The sequence below is a fragment of the Brachypodium distachyon genome, chromosome 2, assembly GCF_000005505.3.
Source record: "Brachypodium distachyon strain Bd21 chromosome 2, Brachypodium_distachyon_v3.0, whole genome shotgun sequence".
Classification (NCBI taxonomy): Eukaryota; Viridiplantae; Streptophyta; class Magnoliopsida; order Poales; family Poaceae; genus Brachypodium; species Brachypodium distachyon.
This window is the reverse complement of record NC_016132.3, coordinates 32,475,946-32,497,490: the sequence shown is the minus strand read 5'-3', so window position 1 is coordinate 32,497,490 and position 21,545 is coordinate 32,475,946. Positions and strand designations below refer to the sequence as shown.

The following is a 21,545-nucleotide window of genomic DNA, read 5'->3' as shown; positions in this document are numbered from 1 at the left end:
CTCCCCCCGTAGATTACTGGCCTGCTCCTTGGCTAGGTCAGCCTGGTCATCTCCTCATCGAGGCAGGTCTCCAGATTCTCGGTGTTCTTCTCCATGCTCTCAAACTGGGCGGTCACCTCGGACACCTCCTGGTCGTCGGCTGCTGGCACGGCCTGACACGTGTGGTTCCGCATTCCAAAGAGACGGAAGGGGGAGTCCTCGGGAAACTCATGCCGATAGTCCTGACACACCTGCGCGAAGGCGCACTGCATGGCGAACTGAAGGCCCTGCTTGAAGGTGGGGTAGCGGGCGATGAAGGTGATATCCGGAGTCTCTGGCGCGATCTCACGCCCGCGGATTTTCGCCTCAATCTCCCACCGTGGCTGCCATCCTTCTGGCACGGCGGGCTCGACTCGGCCTCTGAACCTAGGAGGTGGCAGGTCTAGGAACGCATACAGTGCCGCCAAAGGGGCACTGAACAACTGCTCGTCGTCGGTGGAGGGGTAGTAGACGTGGGTAAACGGCAGTACGTTGCCAAAGGGTGGTGGTGGGCTTTCTATAGAATAAAAGAAGGAAAGGTAGGGAAGTATCAGTGACATGATCAAAAGGTCGGGTGTAAGTAGAATAAAAGGATAAAGGTAGAAGGGTGGATAAAATGACAAGAATTATAATTAAAAGTGGAATTGCAAAGACAAAATTGGATGCATGATGATATGTGCATAACAAGACAACATGATTAGTGGTAGTTGGTATAATAAAATAAATATGCATCTGTGGTATAATAAAATAAACATGCATATGTGGTATAAGGCATAGTATTTGGTGTATATGTAAAATAAATCAACAAACATGTCATGCATATGTAAGATACAAATGCAATGATTTAGAAGAATAGGGATAAGTAGTAAAATATTTATAAAGATCAGATAGTGATAAGAATTTATCCTAAGGTTTGGTCTCATGGTTTAGTCTTATCCTAATCCAAGCTAGGGTCACGTTCCTACAGGCAACACATTGCTCTGATACCATCTGAAGCGACCGCCCCCGTACACGGGTTCGATCTCTATGATTTAGTACCAGTCCCTGGATCGACTCACTAGCACACACAGTTTCAAGATGTAATATCATAGAACAAAAGTCTCAATATTACAACAAATCATCTAGAATTTAAAAGGTACTTACAACTCGCATAACCTCATGGGTTAGCTGGAAACAAAATAACTGTTTAACAGCGGAAAGCGAAAGATACAAGGGCACATCAACACCACGGTGAGAGCGTGTCGGAATGTAGGCACGTAACCCAAACAAGCAGAACGTACATCTTACTCGTCGTCGGAGCTTCCTGCATCATTAAACGATGCAGCCACTAGCGCCAATACATTGAATGTATTGGCAAGTTCACCAAAGGGTTATAACAGACCTAACAAGTATATGCAGTATTTGGCAAGGTGGAGTTCAGGCTGTTTGCGTGGAAGCAGAACATAATTTACCCTACTACAAAGGAATGTTATAATAATGTTAACTAATGGACACCGGGTAGAAACACCGATACTCCTATTAACCTAGAGCACATTGAGTGGATTCATCAAGTGCTCCTACCCTGTTCAAACCATTCATTTTATTTAAGAAATTGGAATGAGTGAGACTTTCCTTACAGCTCCACATCTAGTTGCTCATATTGTCCATTGCCGGAGACACGGCTAAGTACTTAGTTTTGACGCTCTCGAGAGTTTGTACACATTCCCCACAAGAAATCGACGTGTTAATCCCTTGCTGTCCTCAGGGTAGAGTAGCAACGGCATCGATTACGAGATTTTCAGAGGTAATTCCCTAAACCACGAGAGAATCACACTCCCCCTACACATTCTACCTCAGTACAATTTCTCGGGTCTAGGTTCATACAACTTACTCTTGTCTTGCCAGAGCCCATATAGCATTGTGGTTGTACTGGAAGCTACTAAATAGAAAACTAGTCCAGTTTTGGTTACCTCAGGTGGCATTCCACATTTGTAACGTAGGTGCTCCCGAATCCACGGGAGAGACGTCCATGGACGATCCATTCCTGAATCCACAAGAACTCGACTCAGAGGGACCCATAGAAATGGACCTGACGCCGCTAATCCTCAAAGCAGCCCACCCAGGATGGTTCATTGAATTAATTGTTTTGCTTTACATCTAACAAAAACATTTCATATAGCCAACGGCGTAACAATATCATAATGTAGTTATTTCCCCCCACGATACTACCATAGCTTAGCATTCAACTACAATCGATGTCAATTTGGTGGCAAGGTAATGGCGAGGGTAAACTATACTACCTGGGATTTATAGCTAGCATAGAGGTACGAGTAATGGTCCTATCAATGCATCTCTACCAACAACACTAATGCATAAGTATTTTAAAACAACAATAATAATGGGATATGATATGAGTGAACTTGCCTTGTCCAAGGTTGTGATAGTTCTCGCACTCTTCGCAACAACAAGGAATACACTCCACACAATCTAAAATAAAAAAACATGCACACAATAAACACAACATTCAATGCAAAAATCATGCCATGATGCATATGCTATGTTAATGCACACTTGGTTAATTTTAATGTAACAAGTTTTGTTTCTGTTTTGAAAAGTTTTTCAAAAGGTTTGGGCAAAATACACGTTAACATAGAGGTAATTAATATGCATGAAACAAGGATACGGTTTAAATTAAAAGATCGTGTGGTTTTTGCAACATAGAACAAGATTTAAACTTGTATGCCAATTATTCACAAAATAATTTCTCTTCTGGTCCTAATGGACAGAGAACAAGCTTAAATAATTTTACAGTAGGCTAACAAGCTCAAAACTATTTTGAAACAATTCATTTGAAATTTAAACCATAATCAAGCATTCTGCAATTTCCTTCTGGTAAAGTTGTTCAAAACTGAAATTAGACAATGCAAAATATTCTACAAGTTGTGACGATTCCAGAAAGGTGCGGATCATAATGTTTGGACAAACGGTTTAGAAGATATGATGCTTCGAAGTTACAGGGGCTTTTCTGCAAAATTTACTATTTCTATTTCGGCCGGAATTAAAATAAAACAAAAAGGAGATGCCACGTGGCGCGACACGGTTGGCTGGGGCCTAGGGTTTTACCCGGGCGGCGGCGCGGGTGTGGGGCGGCGGCGGACGGCGCGGGGCGAGGGGCGGCTCGGGGCGCGGCGCAGGGCGGCCGCTAGAGCGGGGCGCAGGCGGCGCAAGGGGCGGCGCGGCAGAGGCGGCTCGCGGGCGGCGCCGCCAGCCGCCGGCACGGACGGCGGAGGCGGCGCGGTGCGCGGCCGAAGGCGGCATGGGCGGCGGACGGCAAACAGCACGTGAGCGGCGCTCCAAAACCTAAAGCACGCGCGTGACAGTGTGCGGAACGAGGATAGGAGAGAGGTTAGGGGGTCGGCGCGGGGAGAGGCTCACCGGAATGGCGGCGAAAACGCGAAGAACGGCGACGGCAGAGACGAACTCCAGCGAGCAATTACTTTCTAACCGCAGCGAAATTGGACATGAGGTTTGGGGAAAGTGGAGGAGAAAAGCGAGGGCTTCGGGGTGACGCGCAGGGATTGGGAGGAGACGGCCCGTGCGCGGAGAAATCGGAGTGGAGGCGTGGGCGTGGACTCAGAGTCGTGCGCGTGGAATCCGGAGGCAGTTCGTGGGGAAGACGATGGCGGGGTCCACCAGTCAGTGGCCGCGGGCTGCTCGGGCGGGACGGAGCCGGTCGGTCCGGTCCGGTTCGGTCCGGTTTTCTTCGGTTTTTCCTTTTCTTTTTTTCTATTTTCTGTTTTTGAACCTCAAAATTGATTCGGAGCTCCAAATCACTCCAAATAAATTGCAACAAAAATTGTAAAATCATATTTTCATATGATCTAAATTTTGGAACAAGAATTTCCTCAAAATAAAATATTTAAAAATACATTTTCCTATAAAATGTCTTTTAGGGTCCTTAGGCTATCAAAATAAATTATTTTTTAAAATAGTTTCAAAAGTCAACTTATGGGATAGCTTTATATATGCATTAAATCCTTTTTGTACCAATATCCTCATGGGTTAAAATGCAAATACTCAAAAGTAAGAATCAAAGCCCAAAGTCAAATAAAAGCATTTTTGAATAGAGGTTTTCTCGGTAAATTTCAGGGTTTTCAAAGTGATTAAATGCAAGGGTGACATGATGCTTATGATATGCAATGTATATGAAGTGTTTTGAAAATTGGGATGTTACACTTCCTTTGGCGAATCGTGATCAGAGAATCCGACTAGCGGTGTTAAATATTTAGATACTTCTTGTAATGCTTGGCTATAATCGGACATGCAAATTATGAGAGGATCAAAGTTTTTACTTCTTTTACAAATCCTTTAATTGCAGGAATATCTCCTTTTGTTTCAGTGCTAGGTAAAGGGTCTCTATTTTTATTTAGACAATGTCCAATATTTTTTCCAATGGATAAGAGTTCTTCTTTAACGTAATCCTTATTCTTGCAGACTATGTTCTGTTTTGCTTTGGCTTCTTCTAGCTTATGCAAAACTATATCAATATTATTATTCAACCCTGAGTATTTTTCTGCGAGTTTTTGGTATTCTTTAAGTATAAATTCAAAAAAAAATTATCTAAGTTGTCTTGCCTTTTTCCCCAAGATATAAAAAAGTTATATATCAAATCAACAATTGTATTTAGCTGACTATGAGCAGTATGCCAAATATGTTCTTCAGAGGGATTTATTCTGCACCTGATGTCAATATTTTCTTTAGTATTGATAAGTTTACCTGCGCTAACTTCTAAGTCTAGATACTTTAATCTTTCAATGATTAAACCTAGCTCTAATACCACACAAACTTAATATAAATATTAGATACTAAATATTTAATTATATGATTGATTGATATTTAATTATTATGATTATCTTTTACAGGATCTTTTAAGGCTGGTGAGGCCAACGGAGCTACCGACGGTCGTGCAGTGGTATAAAAATACTACTCAGTACTCACCGTATTTTTCACTATATTGCTTCAGGAGTAGCTAAGTTTATTTCCCTAGGTGTTCTTAAACAAGTTTATATGGGTGATTTCTTATCGTCTTCCCAGGCAGTTCCACCCGAAGGGAACACTTCTCTACGGTTACAGGGTTCTCGTTCAAACGCCACACGAGAGGCTTAACAGAGAACTACACGCAGAGATTTCTCCTATAGGATCCCTAGCATAAGCAACCCACCCGTATAAACACATTTAACAAGACCAAGGGAAATACTAAACTACTTCATTTCACAATATAGCTTACATACGGTTTTCCCTTTCGGGAACCCCCGAAGGGTTTACACAAAGATAAGGGAATTATCTTACTACCTTCCCGAACTTATGTTACACTACCTTGATTATATTGGCTTTATTACAGTGGGAAGAGGTACTACTACTACTACTACTACTACTACTACTACTACTACTACTACTACTACTAGAGAGCATATGGTTTGCTCGCTAGCTGCTCTAACTTCGTGCTACTGAAAGCTTGTGTTCTCAGGAATGTTGTGTGTCCTCCATTGCAGAGGCTCCTTTTATAGGCAAGATATGGCTGGCTTCAATAGTGCTCCCATGCATTATTTACTTCTCCTTTCTTATTGGTCATGATGCACCTTCTTTATAGGTCTTAGGCCTTCTTTATAGCATTTTGAGTGCATGCATGCATGAAAAGATGAGGTTTTTTGGCTGCCACTTCTTTGGATGCATGCGAACGTGGCCTCCTTCATCCTGAGAGTATTCTTGTGCTTCAATGATAATGTCCATGACACATTGCACCCTTCTTGTCTGCTTCCTTGGTTATTCTTCGTCTGCACACCATAAATCATAGGATCCCATGCAATTGTGATCTTGCACGCTGATGATGGGTCTTATATAATTAAGACATGCTAACAATGTCTTATATACGTATATATATATACATATATATGTGTGTGTGTGTGTGCGTGTTTTCAAGATCCATTCGAATTTCTATATGACCCGTAAGAATCATTGATAATGCAAAAACGCTGAAAATAATAATGCAAAAAACACTGAACATAATAATGCAAAAACACTGAAATTAATAATGCAACAAACACTGAAAATAATAATGCGAAAACACTAAAAATAATAATGCAACAAACACTGAAAAAAAGTGAGTTTGATTACAAGAACCGGAAGGAGATCCTCTGACGTAGCCTCCACAGACATAGACTCACTGACATGTGGGGTTGTCAAGCATGAGGCCCACCTGCCAGTGACCAAACTGCAGGGTAACGTACGTCAGGGGATCCATGTCCGAACCGACCATAACTATCAGTGTCGGGTGGCTGGCTTACATCAATGGCGGGCTTTTCTTGACCCGCCACTGATAGAGTTTCATCCAATTTTCAAGTGTTGGGTCCAAAACGTTTGTAAATAAAGGTTTAGAACATATAAGAATTTTTCTTTGGTAACCTTACATGTTACATGTTTTTCTCAAAGAATTTCAGAATTTCTAGAGCAATTTTACTATATTTCGTACATATTTTGGATTTTCAGCACATTTCGGCATTAAAAGAAAAATCACTTTTTTCAATACATTTACGACAAGAAATTAATTTAAGAAAGGTCCATTGGACCCATTATAACCTATTAGAACGCAAACACATAGGTTTCAATGAAAATTAAATGTTTTATACCTTAATTACTGTGATTTACACCAATAGTATAATAATGTTAATAATATGAAATATTTGTCCGAAAATTATGATTTTCTGCAAGTGTCAATAATTTGTTGATACATTGATCACGTAAAAAAAAATCAGAGCATTATCTAAATTTCACAATGTACTTCATGTACATTGCACCACATCTCCCTATGGTGTTTCATAGTGTTTCTGAAACACCTCAGGGAGATGTTGGAGAAATGAACTCATTTTAACATTTGGATTTAAAACTTTGTCCAAATCTTGTAAAATTTGGCACACTAAGCACATTTGGTATGTATTGTATGTATGCACAAGCATTTTCAATTTGGACATGTTTTCATATTTTTTGAATTTCAAATTCAGTTAAATTTGTTGTGTTTGGACCAAAATGATACGACATACATGATTTGAAGTTGTGGAACAGTTACTGGAAGTATGCAAACATTGTTAGTACTTGACTCCTCGAAGAAAAGTTCAAAAAAACTTTTTACTTTTGCAGATTTGAATGGATTTGAGTGGACTTAAATCCTGGTCAACGCGAAGTCAACTTCCTCAAATGGGTTTGAAATTTCAACTGTGTTCTTAACTTTTCATGTACCTTCTATTGGTGCAATCAGAAAATAATTTGGAGAATGTCGAATCTTGGGGGTTCTTCCAACTTCAGCCATTTTGGTGTGTTGAAATCCCTGTTTTCATGCACAAATAGGTTTCAAATTGGACTGAACCGGATGGAATCCAATTTTGCTCCACTTGTATGGTCCAGACACAACTTTTCTTCATCGATTTTCTCATCATTCTATTTAGTTCCATGGATTTATCTATTTTTCATAAATAAACTCAGAAATTCAAAGAATATACGAAGATATAGTATCCCAAGTCCAGCAAATCTCATATTTGGTGGAAACACTTGTGATGCACTCACAAAGCTGTCTAAATCTTCTGGGATTAGTATTGCACACGTTTGACATCAAAAATGTGAAAAAAAGCAAATTTTAGTGAATTTGATATTCAAAAATTAGCAAACCATTTCAGAAATGAAAATTAAATGTTATATACCTTCATTACTTCATTACTGTGATTTACACTTAACTCAAAAGTATAACAATGTTAATAATATGAAATAGTTGTCCGAAAGTAATGATTTTATGCAAGTGTCAATTTTTAGTGATACTTCATCACATAAAAAATATCAGAGCATTATCTAAATTTCACAATATACTTCATGTACATTGCACCACATAGGGAGATGTTGGAGAAATGAACTCATTTTGACATTTGAATTTAAAACTTTGCCCAAATCTTGTAAAATTTGGCACACTAAGCACATTTGGTATGTATTGCATGTATGTAGAGCATTTTCAATTTGGATGTGTTTTCATATTTTTTTGAATTTCAAATTCAGTTAAATTTGTTGTGTTTGGGCCAAAATGATACGACATACATGATTTGAAGTTGTGGAACAGCTATTGGAAGTATGCAAACATTGTTAGTACTTGACTCCTCGAAGAAAAGTTCAAAAAAACTCTTTACTTTTGCAGATTTGAATTTGTTTGAGTGGATTTAAATCCTGGTCAACGCTAAGTCAACTTTCTCAAATGGGTTTCAAATTTCACTCGTGTTCTTAACTTTTGATGTACTTTCTATTGGTGCAATCAGAAAATAATTTGGAGAAGATCGAATCTTGGGGGTTCTTCCAACTGCAGCCATTTTGGTGTGGTGGGACAGCCAAACGTGGCCATTTTTTCCTGGTCAACGAAAGTCAACCTTCACAAAACAAGTTGAAATTTGGTCATCTTGCATAAATTTCCATTCGGATTCCAGTTGTGCAATCTGAAATCAATTTGGAGCAAGTTCATTTTCTAAGATTCCTCCAAAATTGTCCATTTGGGTAAGCTGGGACAGCCAAATGTCGCTATAAATTTCCTGGTCAAGAAAAGTCAACCTTCTCAAAACATATTGAAATTTGGTAATCTTGCATAACTTTCCATTCGCTATACATTTGTGCAGTCAGAAATAAATTTGGAGGAAGTAAAATTGCGAAAGAAATTCATAGGAAATGATAAGTTCCGATAACAGTACATGCCCAGGTTCAGATAAAGAGCAACAACCTGCTCTTGATCAGTACAAATAGGTAGTCTTCGAACAACATACATCAAAATCAACATGCATTAAACAGAACACAACATCAACATGGATTAACCCCTCCTTTTGGAGGACTTGAGCCATCTACAGCGCCAGCAAAACAGAGGAACTCATGGAGGCGAGTGACATCTCCTCACGGTATTCCATAACCACCATAGTTCAGATAAGCTTCATCATCTGAAGAAGAATCAGAGTAGTCCCTGTTGTTGTGGTCAGAACCATCAGTAAGAAGATGAAACCTATCGACCACTTCATGAACATGGACGATGACCCCGAACGACACAACACGTCTGGTTTCTGGTTCTGCCCCCGCTGCAATTGAATCATCAATGATCTCATCAGCATATTCAGGAGCTGGTTGTGTGGCCGAAGAAGGCACTCTCATCAGCAACCGCTTCGGGATGGCACAAGGATCACGCATCCAAGCCCTGAGCTTCACGCAGCGCGGATCAGTCCTACGCAGAATTGCCACGAACTCCCCTCCTAACTGATTAATCAAATTCTTCACAAATTCAAGCTCTTGCGGATCCTCCATCAGTCCATCCAAGGTAAGAACATAGCTAAAAGGCAGTTTTGATTCCTCTCCACGGAAGATAGAGCTCCAGGGGCGAAACGAGATGTCACCGGCAGGGCACCTGATGCGCATCGATTGCATCACCGCTGCCATGCAATCATCACTCGAATCAAAGCGAATCAGAAAAATGACGGCGCAGGACATACCGTGATGCGCACTCCCCTTTTGAAGTTGCAGCGCTGCTTAGGAGCTGCCATGACCTCTTCAGCCGAAGTGGCCGGCGGATTGAGCGTTGATCCTGTATGGATGGTAACAACGATGGCTTTACCTCGCAGCCTCGCCGCCTTCTCTTCCATTCCAGAGGTGCGGGAAATCACTATCTCGGCCACATCGGGCCGGATATCAGGCTCCCCACGGCAAAATATCTCCTCCTCGAATCGGCGGCAGCTACCGGCGTTGTGGTACGGAGGTGGGTTACTGCTCGCCATCGCCACCTCCCGTTCGTTTCTACAAACCTACTAGCCGCAGCGCCGCCACCGTCCTCCACCGATTTATGGTTCTGGTCTGGATTTGGGTGATAGTAAAGGAGAGCAAGAGTAAAGGAGAGCAAGTAGGCTCCACATGTAAGGAAAGATGACACTGGCCCCGCCTGTCATCTGAAGCCTCGCCCCACCTGTCATCCTTGGGCTCGGCCCCAGCGGTCGGCCTTTCCTCGGCCCACCTATCTTTAACGATTACCGCCCCACCTGTCAGGACGCACGGACGTGGCCCGCATGTAAGGTAACCAAACACGTTAAGACCTGCCCGCTTGCACTGTCTCCTCGCAGCCCCACACGCCGGAAACGCGGCTCCGGCCCCACCTGTCAGCACTCCTCCTGGCCCACCCGTCGGAAGCAAACGGTCAAAGGGGCTTGACCGTTAGCATGTGCTCCGTGAGGGCATTTGCGAGAAAGCAGAAACGAACAAGTCTAGAGGTAAGCACAGTTTTGAGGCCTGGGTATTCCTGAGTACATCTAAGGGATGAAGGGCATAGAAATTAAAAAACCCTTTTTTTTTGTAAACTCAATCGTAGTTCTCGTCAAAAAATAACATGTACGAAGTACATGTTATTTTGCTCAAGATATTCAGCAATCAACATATTACAACATGGTGATCCCGCACCTTGATCGGAAGGACTTCCATATGGCGATCAACTTGGTCTTCTGGACCATTTGGTGCCACCGGAATGACGTTGTCTTCAACGCCGCTGGCGCTTCGCTTCAGAGGATTCTTGCGGACTTGGGAGGAGTTCGCTAGATGGGAGCACGCTGGACTTCTTAGGGGTAGAGTGTCTCTCCCGGCCTTCACGGCGAGTGGGTCGATGGCCGTAACATAGTTTTTTCGTTTCTTCTTGCCGCTAGTTGGCGTTGTTTGCCATTGCGGCATTTTACTAGGCTTCTGGAGTTCTGGTTCTTCTTTTTTAATTGAAGATGCACCCGCTGGGTTGCATTCTTGAAAAAAAATTACAATACTAGTTTCTCCATTTTATTCTTACGGTTGCATGCTTTTTACAAGGAAAGTGTTAGTCTGGATTTATGTTACTTTAAACATAATCATAAATGTAGCAAAGACTAAAAATTTGTTGTTTATTTGGGAAAAAACATGAATCTTTGCATTGTGTGTAAAAATCGCAAGATTAACATATTTAACGATTTTTGGGCTGCTCATAATTAATCATATTATTTTTAATTAAAATTTACATTAGACATAGTTCACCACGGGCTCGCATGATCGATGCAAATTCGGCCTTGTTTGGTGGTCTGCACCACGGGCTCAACCCAGCCCAACTGATGCAAAAAGACCCTCCCAGGCTCCCAGCTTTTTTTTTTTTTGAGGAAAGGCTCCCAGCTTAAGCCGGAAAAAAATCCTACGTGACCCAGCCCAGTATCACCTTGGGCTGGACCCATCTTCCCATCGTCTGATTTGCTCCATCTCACGCTAACTAATCCCGATTTCAGGTGCGTCCTCCTCGATCTGCTCGCTCGCATAAATCTAACGGCTTCAACGTTGGTCCATGCCCTAGGTCGTTCCATGGTGTGTCGTATATGATTTTTAATGGCTTAAGCCGAGGGGAAACGAAGGAATCGTTTTTTCCCCCTGCTCTTACGGCTTCTTCCGGGCGTTCTTTTCTCCTTCCCCAATCGCCCATCTCGCTTCCCTGCTCCAGGCTCCAGGCCAAGCTCCGCCGCCGTCTCCCATCTCATCGGCGGCCCAACCTTCGCTGCTGGCCCTGACGGATCTCGGCAGCAGCCACATCACGCCACCCTAAGGGTGCAAATGGGATCCCGCAAAAGTCCTGCTTCTAGTTCAATTGCCAAATCTCTTATTCAAATTTTGCTCAAATTTTGAATAGAAGATGAAAAATGAACTAGAAGCGGGACTTTCGCGGGATCCCATTTGCATCCTACGCCACCCCATCTCCGCCGCTGGCCCCGACCAAGCTCGGCCACCGCCTCCAATCTCCGTCGCAGGTCCCATGTGCACTCGACCACAGCCGCCTCCACCGCAAGCTTGACATAGTCATCAATCTTGTCGCCTCTCCGTCGCGCTGCCTTCGCTGCCATCCCCATCGTCGTCCACCACACCGCGCTGCCGCCATCTCCTTTATGCGTCTGGTCAAGCTCGGCTTTTTTTCGCCTCCTCAATCTCTGTCGCGCTGCCTCTTCTCTACCGCCCCCATCGTTGTCCATCGTGCCGCCCCCACTGCGCCGGCCATCCTCTTTTCCAGAAATTTCTTATTGGTACGGTGGGTCTGTGCCCGATCTATCCTGGGCGAACGTCCAAGCGTGGATCCCAATGAGTTTTGTTAATCTTATAGTCTTTCCAGATTATGAACCGCATGCTTACACCATCCGCGCACTGTGAACACCCTGCGAATCCCCTAGGCTACTGTGTGAGGTCCCTACAGCTTCAAGTGCTAGGCTCCACCAAGTTAGATCTAACTTGACTGACTTTGACTGAATAGAAATATCCGCTGTGGCTGGAATGGCGTAGAAGCTGTACTCGTTCATAACTGGAACGAAATGTTATAGACCTGTACGTTCGAGCAATCCTTGGGGGATCTGAGCCCACCCGCCGTTGCGGCTGACACCGCATTTCTTCGCCAGAGAGAAGATCGGTGATGGGAGTCAGGCCTTAGCTTGGGTTGGAAAAGGTGCTGCCGGTACGTTTTCCCAATGCCTCCAATTTGATTTTTGCACCTGCCCCTGCTATTACTTTCTCGATTCATTCATTTCCGAGGCGGTCACTTGAAATTCAATAGATCTTCGATGCATATAATCTGTTCTGTGGTACTCCTATTTCTGTTCCTGGATCTATAACATTTCGTTCCGTTTGCCATCGCTTGGGTGGAACGTCGCTTCCTTTTCGTTCCGTTTGCCATAGCTGGGGTGGAACCTTGTTCGTCGTCGCTTCCTTTCTGTGTTGTTTTTTCCTGTATTCTTCCTTTGGCCTAAACCCGGCGATGCACCTCCGTGTTGACCACCGTCTCGGAGATGCACTAGTACCTTCTTTCAAGTGCGACCATGAAAACAGCAGGGAAATGAATTTATAACTGGAGTCATTACGTTTCTATGACTTGCGACATCACCGACTCCAATTCTAAGCGAGCTAGCTGGTCGCTTTTATTGGAAGGTTTTGATTTTCTTTCTTGGTTCGATGTCATGGTCGAAGACTAACTTGCCAAAGGAGGGTCATCGTCGTCATCGGATTGAATTTTACCTGGATTAGAGTGTCCGCGTTTGTAGCGTCCCTCAAACAAATGGCTGTAACTCCCAATGTTGGGATCAAACCAATGACTTGCACCTTAACAAAATCTCGGTATAGAGTCATTTTTCATTATGTGGAGGTGTGCGGTGGACGTTATGCTTTATTCTGGACGACGATGACCCTGCATTAACCTTTAGTACATGCATCTTGCTTGTTTCAGGGTGCTCAGTTTGTCTGGCTCGACGATGATGGCTTGCCCGGATTGCAACAACCTGCTTGGAGTAGCTTGCGGCGACACGGTGACGGCCCTTGGCATGTTCAAAGTCGTCCTCAACAAAAATTCAGGAACCTGAGTGGTAAGCGTCTCAAGGAGTCGTTGTTTTGCCACCTCGTTAGCCTTGAATATAGTTTGTCATGCTAACAATATTGTGTGATGGCATGTGCAGTACGTTCCATGCGAGAAGCGTGATCCTTTTGAGTGCCACGATGGCGAGGATGCTCAACTGATCACACGCGAAGGATTGATCTTTCATGTGCGCATTGCCGACGACAATTTCCAGACATATATGCATGGGCCAGGTTGGGCTGATCTGTAGCGCATTTCGGCCAAAGTAGGTATACGGAATCTACCCAAGTCAGGCAGGATAACGCTAGAAAGGGCCGACCTCGAGGGCTCGTCACATGTATTTGCAGTGGAAATGCGGTACAAGAAAAATACGGATGACAACAGGATCGACATCAGCTGAGCATGGCGCACTTTCCTCATGAACAACAGAGACATCCTCCCTGGATCTCTGGTCTTGTTTACCATCCACACCAACCCCGAACGCAAGATCCATGTGGAGAAAATCCCCAAATCACATGGGCCATGCATCAAGTGCCAGGTTCGAAGCACAAACATAGTCCCGTGATGTTGCCCCAAACATGACAGCAACACTGATATTGCATCTGTATCCAGTGATCCATGGTTTTCGTCGCAGACCATTTGAACTGGTTATAACATCTAGCCCATGTAGTAGACATCAATCATCCTGCTTTTTTCGTGAAACGCATGTATCATTATGTGTAACGTTGCAACGCAGTTCCCTCTGGAAACAGAGGTCGAAGTTTTCAAAAACGACTTCTTTGTATGCTTTCGTACCGGCCGTTTGATGACATAGATTATTCGTTTGAATCGTATCCTAGTTATTGCATAACGCGGTAATTATGGCAGACTCTCGTTCCCACCAATGATCAGAAGGTCACAAAGTTTGAGTCCACATCAAATGGGAAATAACGTCGGTTCTGCGATATTCTGATTGAGTCTTGACTCAGCATGTTTTATGTTCGACACTCAGAAAGAGCTGATTGTTCACTTCAACAAGCGACTTCGAGCTTGGTTGATTTCGAAGTTGCCAGATGGGCCAAGCGTAACTATCCTTTCTCATGTTGTCATGATTTGCATTGGGCCATTTATTGTAAAGTAGGTAAAAGCAAAAAACAAACTGGAATCAACCAAGGACATGGTTATATTTTTGATCTTGGGGAACACTGAACGACCCACGCAAAGGCTAATGCATGACAGGAGGCGTACAACGAGCGTCCACACGGACCAATACTGCGTCTGGTACGTAGATACAATGTGCCCGACATGAATAGGTACAGTACGTCCTGGTTACAGTAAAATAAACTGACAGGAGGCGTAGAACGACTGTCCAAACGCACCAATACCGTGTCTGGTACGTAAGGTCCAGTCATGACTAGTTACCAGTGTTGCTTCTGCACGCCTCGTCTAATTTGCATAAAGCAATATGTAATTCATAACATTTATTGTCTGACGATCGGACACGTGTTAGACATCCCAAACAGAAAGCAAAGGAGGTAGCGCCCATCACCATTCAACAGCTGTACCGCAGAAACTCGAAAGGGACGAGTCATTACTGTATAGGTTGGAACTATTTCGGAGTTAGATCCCGCCGTCGAAAGATGCTAGGTCTTTTTTTGAAACTGCTGGTAGAGACCCGCAGGCCGCATGATGTGTGCCTCTACACATCACAGGGGCCCAATGTTTCATCGTAGATCCTAGATTTACGCAGAGAGCACTTGCAATCAACCCAGTTTCCATACCACCCCATTTCTCGCCATCGCAGCAGAAGGCCTCATACGAATTCAGCCGCATCAATCAGATCTGTTACAACCAGCCAGATCGAGGTGAACAAACTTTTTAGTTTATGTCTGCTCCGAATTGGACCCTCTTTTCCGAAATCACTAATCTGAAGTATTGATACCACGACCATCACAGGTTTTTGCTACCCCGTTCGTCCCCATCCCTGCCCGAAGAACATATAGTGTTGGATTAAAGCCGGAGCTGGTATGCGCTCTCATATACCTGTTGTGTGTTCGATCTCTATCCTTGTCTCAAATCGATCCATGTTTAACCAAAGTATGTGAAACATGCTGTACTGGTGCGTAATAAGGACGTGCTGAACAGACGAATCATAACGTGTACTCACAACGGTTGCTGGATGAGTCTCATGTTTGGATTTCTCTTACATATATGGTTCTCGTGTTATAGCTTTTTTCCTGCGCTGTTGCTGTGACGTACCATAATCATTCTCCATTAGTAACGCATGAATCAATTGGTGACCAGTTCAATCTTGAATTCAAAACTGATTTCGATGTTGGAATGAGCTACATTTAGATTCCAGACTAAGTTATACCCTCGCGCATGGTTCCTAGAGTCTTCTTAATGGTTTGAGCTTACGTCGCTTCCCATTCACTGTGGGGAACAATATCGCAAACATCGGTCTGCTGGGGTATGTGGATATGTGTAAGCAACCACATTTGTTAATTCCCGCATAAAGCCTATTCACCCCAGTTAATTTCCGCATAGCTGACTGGTTTTACAGGTGAAAACGTAGCCATACTGTACATCCCACGTCGGGCACACTGTATTTACTGTAACATTGAATTTCCAAATTAACGAATGCTCCTTGTGCTGTGTCGCAAGGTGTAGACAATACGCATGGAAGGAAACGCCATTGAACAAAGTGAGCAGTTGCGTAACAGGTGGGATCAGGAGACCGATGACATCGACTTGATGAACACTTTCCATGGGGCTACGTCAAGGGGATCTGTGAAGTTGGTACACAGTGTGATTGCCAGCTTCAACGGCCTGAAGAAGCAAATTGTACGTGGCATTGGCTATGGTGGGATGCTGTATTTTCCACAGCTCAAGCAGCTGAACCTCAAGTTTTCTCGGTGGTTACTATCTAGAGTGGATGACACGAGCAGCTCTATAATCATAGATGAGCGCCGTGTGTACAAGTTCAAGGCGTCTGACATCAACATAGTGTTTGGTCTGCCTGCGACAGGAAGAGATGTAAGAGACCAAAGCTTAGATCGAAGTGAGAGTGCCATAGAGAAAATAAGAGGCCGTCTTGGGATTCAAGGGAAAGAATCCAGATCACTGAAAGCCGCCCAAGCAATCCTGCTGAAATATTATGGGAATAATATGAATCAAGATGAGATTGATGCATTCAAGACGGCCTTTATTGTGTTTATGATGGGCAATTTCTTTGCTCCGACATCGAAGTACAACTACTGCAGTTTAGATTATTGGCCAGCGCTGACAGACCCAAGCCTCATCACCAAATTCAACTGGGGGAAGTATATTGTAGAGGAGATTTGCGATGCTGCGAAAAAACTGAAATGTGCATGAACTTGGCAGTTTCCCACATAAATGGGTGCTCACTCTTCCTTCAGGTTCGACCTAAGAAATGATCACCTCATCATTCTTTCTCTTTTTATTTGGACACTAGGTTTACTGCCGATGTTATTCATTTCGATGTCAGTCATTCCTAGATGTACGGACACACGTCTTGTTAGTGGGTACATCTGTTTCAGGCCGTTGAATATAGAGTTAAGGTGGTGGGTAATGACATTTTGACACGTACACTATGCTCAGTTTGTTCATTGATGTCTCATGTACACTCTGTTTTGCCGTATCTTTTTGTGATTTTAGCTTCTCATGCATTCATGTGTGTACAGATATTCTACCTGGACAACGTTAACCTTGGCGCACTAAACATACCAGACGGGACAACCCCACTGATTAAAGCAATAACTATGGACAGGTTGAGATCAATGATTAATGCTGACACAAGACCGAAAAGAATGATGTCGAATATGGAGCCTCTCTCGTCAGTACCACATGTGGAGACGTATGATTGCCATACATGGTTTTGCAGGATTTTTATTAGCAACGTCTCATGATATCCATCATGAATTGTTGCAGCCCAAGAAAATTGAGGACCATTCGCTTGGGAAGCAATCATCCGCCGATGCTCGAAATTTAGCCGGTGCTGACTGGACCACCGCGAAGCAGATTGGCATGCTGATGAGGCTCTCGAACCAGGTATCCATGATAACTGAATATACTGACACACAAACCCAGACACCAGCAGAGCAAATCCTAGTAGCTGTTCTCGCTTTTGTCATATCTTTCATCTACAATAAAATGCAGGGCACGGAGGCAGTTCATGGACTGCTGATGAGAAACAGGGAGTACATAGCCTCGGCGCATCAGGAAGCGGAGCGGAATTTCTAGGCTGAATTGGGTAACATAGCACGTATTCATGCAAAGAACAAGGATGTCATGTTTCAGGATGTCCCTACAGTTGAACACATGTGCAACGATTCAGGTCAATCCCCTGAGCCCCCCCCCCCCCCCCCCCTACGCACACATGAACCCCGTACGTAACACTTGATCCATTGGCAGGGGCTGGTAGTAGCTGCGCAGGAAATGCATCAACCTTATGCAATGATAATATCACCAAATCTAAAAGACTGTGCACTTCACTTCAGACAGACGCTCCTATGTTGGATTTTAGCTTCATGGACCTGTTATTCACAGACCTGAATAGCCCAAGCGAAGTGTACATACCGGACGACGTGCAATGCGAGCTGTCACTGCGACTAGTCGATGGCAAGAGCACTCAAGCTTCAGTTCTGGATGGAGAAGAGGCTAACACAGATAAAGATATCAACATTGCAACATGCAGCAAAAAAGAGACACAGCAAGGTGACATAACCTACATGCCTCATCAGGAACAGACCATCAGGAACAATCAACTGCTGTTGTTTCATGCGACAACACACCTGTATCAAGGTTTGACAAATTTAACCCACTTATTACATATGTTCCATCATTTAGCCTGGGTATAGAAAGCCCTCAGTCTGATGCTGGAGAAACAGACATCAGACATTCAGTTTCCGACGTCGTTCATATGGGGTCAGAAAACAACAAATTCAAGACTCCAACTAGTCGGTACGGTAGACGATTTCCATCGTACTGGCAATTCGGTGAGGTCGTTTCTAAGTACTCGCCGGGTTCCATGAACAAGTTCCTCCAGCATCAGATATTGTATGAAAAGGACACAAGATACGAGGATACCATCAACCTGAACGCAGAAACACTTGATTTTGACGTCAGCACATCACCATTCAAGAAACGAAGAGCAAGGATCTTAGGCAACGACTCAAAAGAGTGCTGTTTTGTGGAAGATAAGAAGTACCCCGCGGATCAGTGTGAATCATTCCACCAGTGGGTCACAGCTATTAATGATGATGACATTGGGGATATGTAAGTTCAGATGCTGCAATGTTTCCTTTACTGGTCCAACAAATAATTTTACGCTTACATGTAACATGTGTCTTATTTATGTTCTTCGGATGTAGCATCTGGATAATGCACCATGTCCCTAGTTTCCTGGAGCTGAAGGCAAAGCATTTGCGCAAGAATTTCGCGGGAGAAGTTGATCTCGACCATGACATGATCAGCCTGATGATGAGGTGTTTCAAGCAGGCAGACGATGCAGCTATGAGCATCCTCTTTTGGTCAGCCGAAAACATTACATGGAGACCGATCTGGTGGTGAGTATTTACTTTTGGAGAAGTACAATCGCGGTACTAGTTGTTTATTAATTTTCTAGATGCACGTTACCTCAGTATTAATATTCTTCGTACATTTTAATAAATCAAATTCCAGACCAGGGTAATGGCAGGCGAAGATCCACAGTTCTTTGTGACGATACGTGACCAGTTTATCGGAGAACACGTAAAGTATGACCTACCCAACTGCAGATTGGTACGAACACTTACCTTTACAAATCACATTCGTCGGACACATGATTTGCAACACATTTAGCTTCATTGGGTTATATGATACATGGCAGATTATGCTCCCAGCATACACCTACTTTGCATGGGCGTGCTATGCCGTGGATTTGAAAGAAAATAGGCTGACCGTGTACGACCCCACCCTACCGGACGATGCCGACAAGGAGGTTGTAAGCTTGCACGTTCAGGTATGTGATAAAATCAAGAAAGCATTGGCTGACTGTGCCGGGATGTTCTTCGACGGATGGCAATACGATCGGGCTGCCCTTGAAATAAAACTACTCTACAGGAAACAAAACATGCGAGAGGTATGCCTTCATGACTACATTAAATCATCGATGTGCATAAGGTTGCTGACAACTAATAAGTTTCACAATGTTGAATAACAGCCATAGATCTGGTCTCCACACTCTGAACTTTTGCAAATTCTTCGATGGATACACTGTTCGCAAAGTTGAAAGAGGAAATCATCGATACACCAGCGGTTACCCACGCAGGTGCACACACATGTAGCTAATAAATATGCTCTTTCAAACATCGCGGGCCTCCTTTGTCCTGACGCTCACATACGACGCACATCAGAAGCATTAGATGCATCAGGTCGTCCCATTGTATTTTTCAGATTGTTCACATAATTTTTTTTCATGAAGACGAGATGATGTTTGCATCGTATCTCCTCTACGACCTGTTCCACCTAGAAGGCAACAAAACATGAAGGCCGCAGAAGTTCATTCAGTACGTGGATGCCTGAATTCAACAACATACAATCAATGAAATTATGATAGCAGAACACGTACAATTTGTCGTTGGAACTGAAGCGATCCTCCCCCTTACTAGGGTTCGATCTCTGTGCTTACTGTGCTAGTCCCTGGATCGACTCACTAGCACACACAGTTTCATGATGAAGTATACAGAAACAAAGATCAAAAATACTTTATTATATCGCATCATTCAGAATTTAAATAGTATTTACAACCTTGCATGACCTCTTGGGCCAGCATAAAACAAATACTGTTTCATCATCATAAAACAATGTTTCAAAACTGCAGCGGAAAAGGGTAAAACATAAGGGCCACACTACTCCAAGGTGAGAGCATGTTAGAATGTAAGCACATGACCCATGACAAAACGACGAATCTCACTCATCGTCGGATCCACCTGCATTGTTAATTGCAGCCACCACGTGGTCAATACACTTGAATGTATTGGCAAGCTCACTAGAGTTATAAAGGACCTACCAAGTACATGCATAATTTGGTTAGAAGAGGTTTGGCTATTTGCATAAAAGTATCATTTTCAATCCTAACCTTTTTAAACAAATAGTTTTGAGTTCTATTGGACACGGGGTAGAAACACACATGCTCCTATTAGCCTAAGCACATTGAGTAGAAACATCAATGCTCCTACCCAGTTCAAACCATTCCTTTTATTAGGAAATTGGAATGAGTGAGACCTTCCTTACAGTTCCAATATCTAGTTGCTCATAATTGTCCGTAACCGGGGACACGGCTAAGTACTTAGTTTGACACTCTAGAGAGGTGGTACACTTTACCCACAAGAATTCGACGTGTTAATCCCTTACTGTTCCCGGGTGGAGTAGCAACGGCATCGACTTCAAGAATTTTCAGAACATGTTCACCCAAACCACCTGAGGGACCCGTGCTCCCACCTACACAACTACCTCAGTACAATCCCTCGGGTCTGAGTAAACATTTCTTACTGCATCCAGGCAGAGCCCATATTATCATGTGGTTGTACTGGAAGCTACTAAACAGGAAACTAGTCCAGTCTCTGGTTATCCCGGGTGGCATCCCACATTGTGATGAAGGCGCTCCCCGAATATACGGAAGAGACGTCCATGGACGATCCATTCCTAAATCCACAGGAACTCCACTCAGAGGGACCCATAGAAATGGACCTAACATCACGACATCCGAATACTCAAAGCAGCCTACCCAGGAGGGTTCATTAAATTACTTGTTTAGCCATACACTAGGAAAACTATATTTGTAATTCAATAGTATCACATTGTAATAACACCACCCTCGTATATTATCATAGCATAACATTTTACTACTACGATGGCAGTTGGTGGTGAAGGTCATGACAAAGGTATCCTATACTAGTAGGACAGATCATAGCTAGCATAGATACAATAATAATCCTAACAATGCAACTAATAAAATCTACTGCATAACAAAGTAATAGGTGAATGATCAAAGTGAACTTGCCTTGATAATAGTTGGAGTTCAAACACTCGTCACAATCGCAAGGTTCGCTCTCCGAGAATA

At 43.4% G+C, this 21,545-nt stretch overlaps 1 long non-coding RNA gene and 1 pseudogene across 1 annotated transcript; both read left to right on the top strand.

Moving 5' to 3' along the window:
- The first annotated feature begins 11,700 nt into the window (after positions 1-11,700).
- LOC106866144 lies at positions 11,701-14,164 on the top strand. The gene is made up of 3 exons (XR_001406072.2): positions 11,701-12,550; positions 13,316-13,451; positions 13,542-14,164. It is a non-coding gene; the product is annotated as an uncharacterized LOC106866144 (long non-coding RNA).
- A 935-nt stretch (positions 14,165-15,099) lies between these two features.
- On the top strand, positions 15,100-19,982 carry LOC106866125 (annotated as a pseudogene).
- Positions 19,983-21,545: the final 1,563 nt, after the last annotated feature.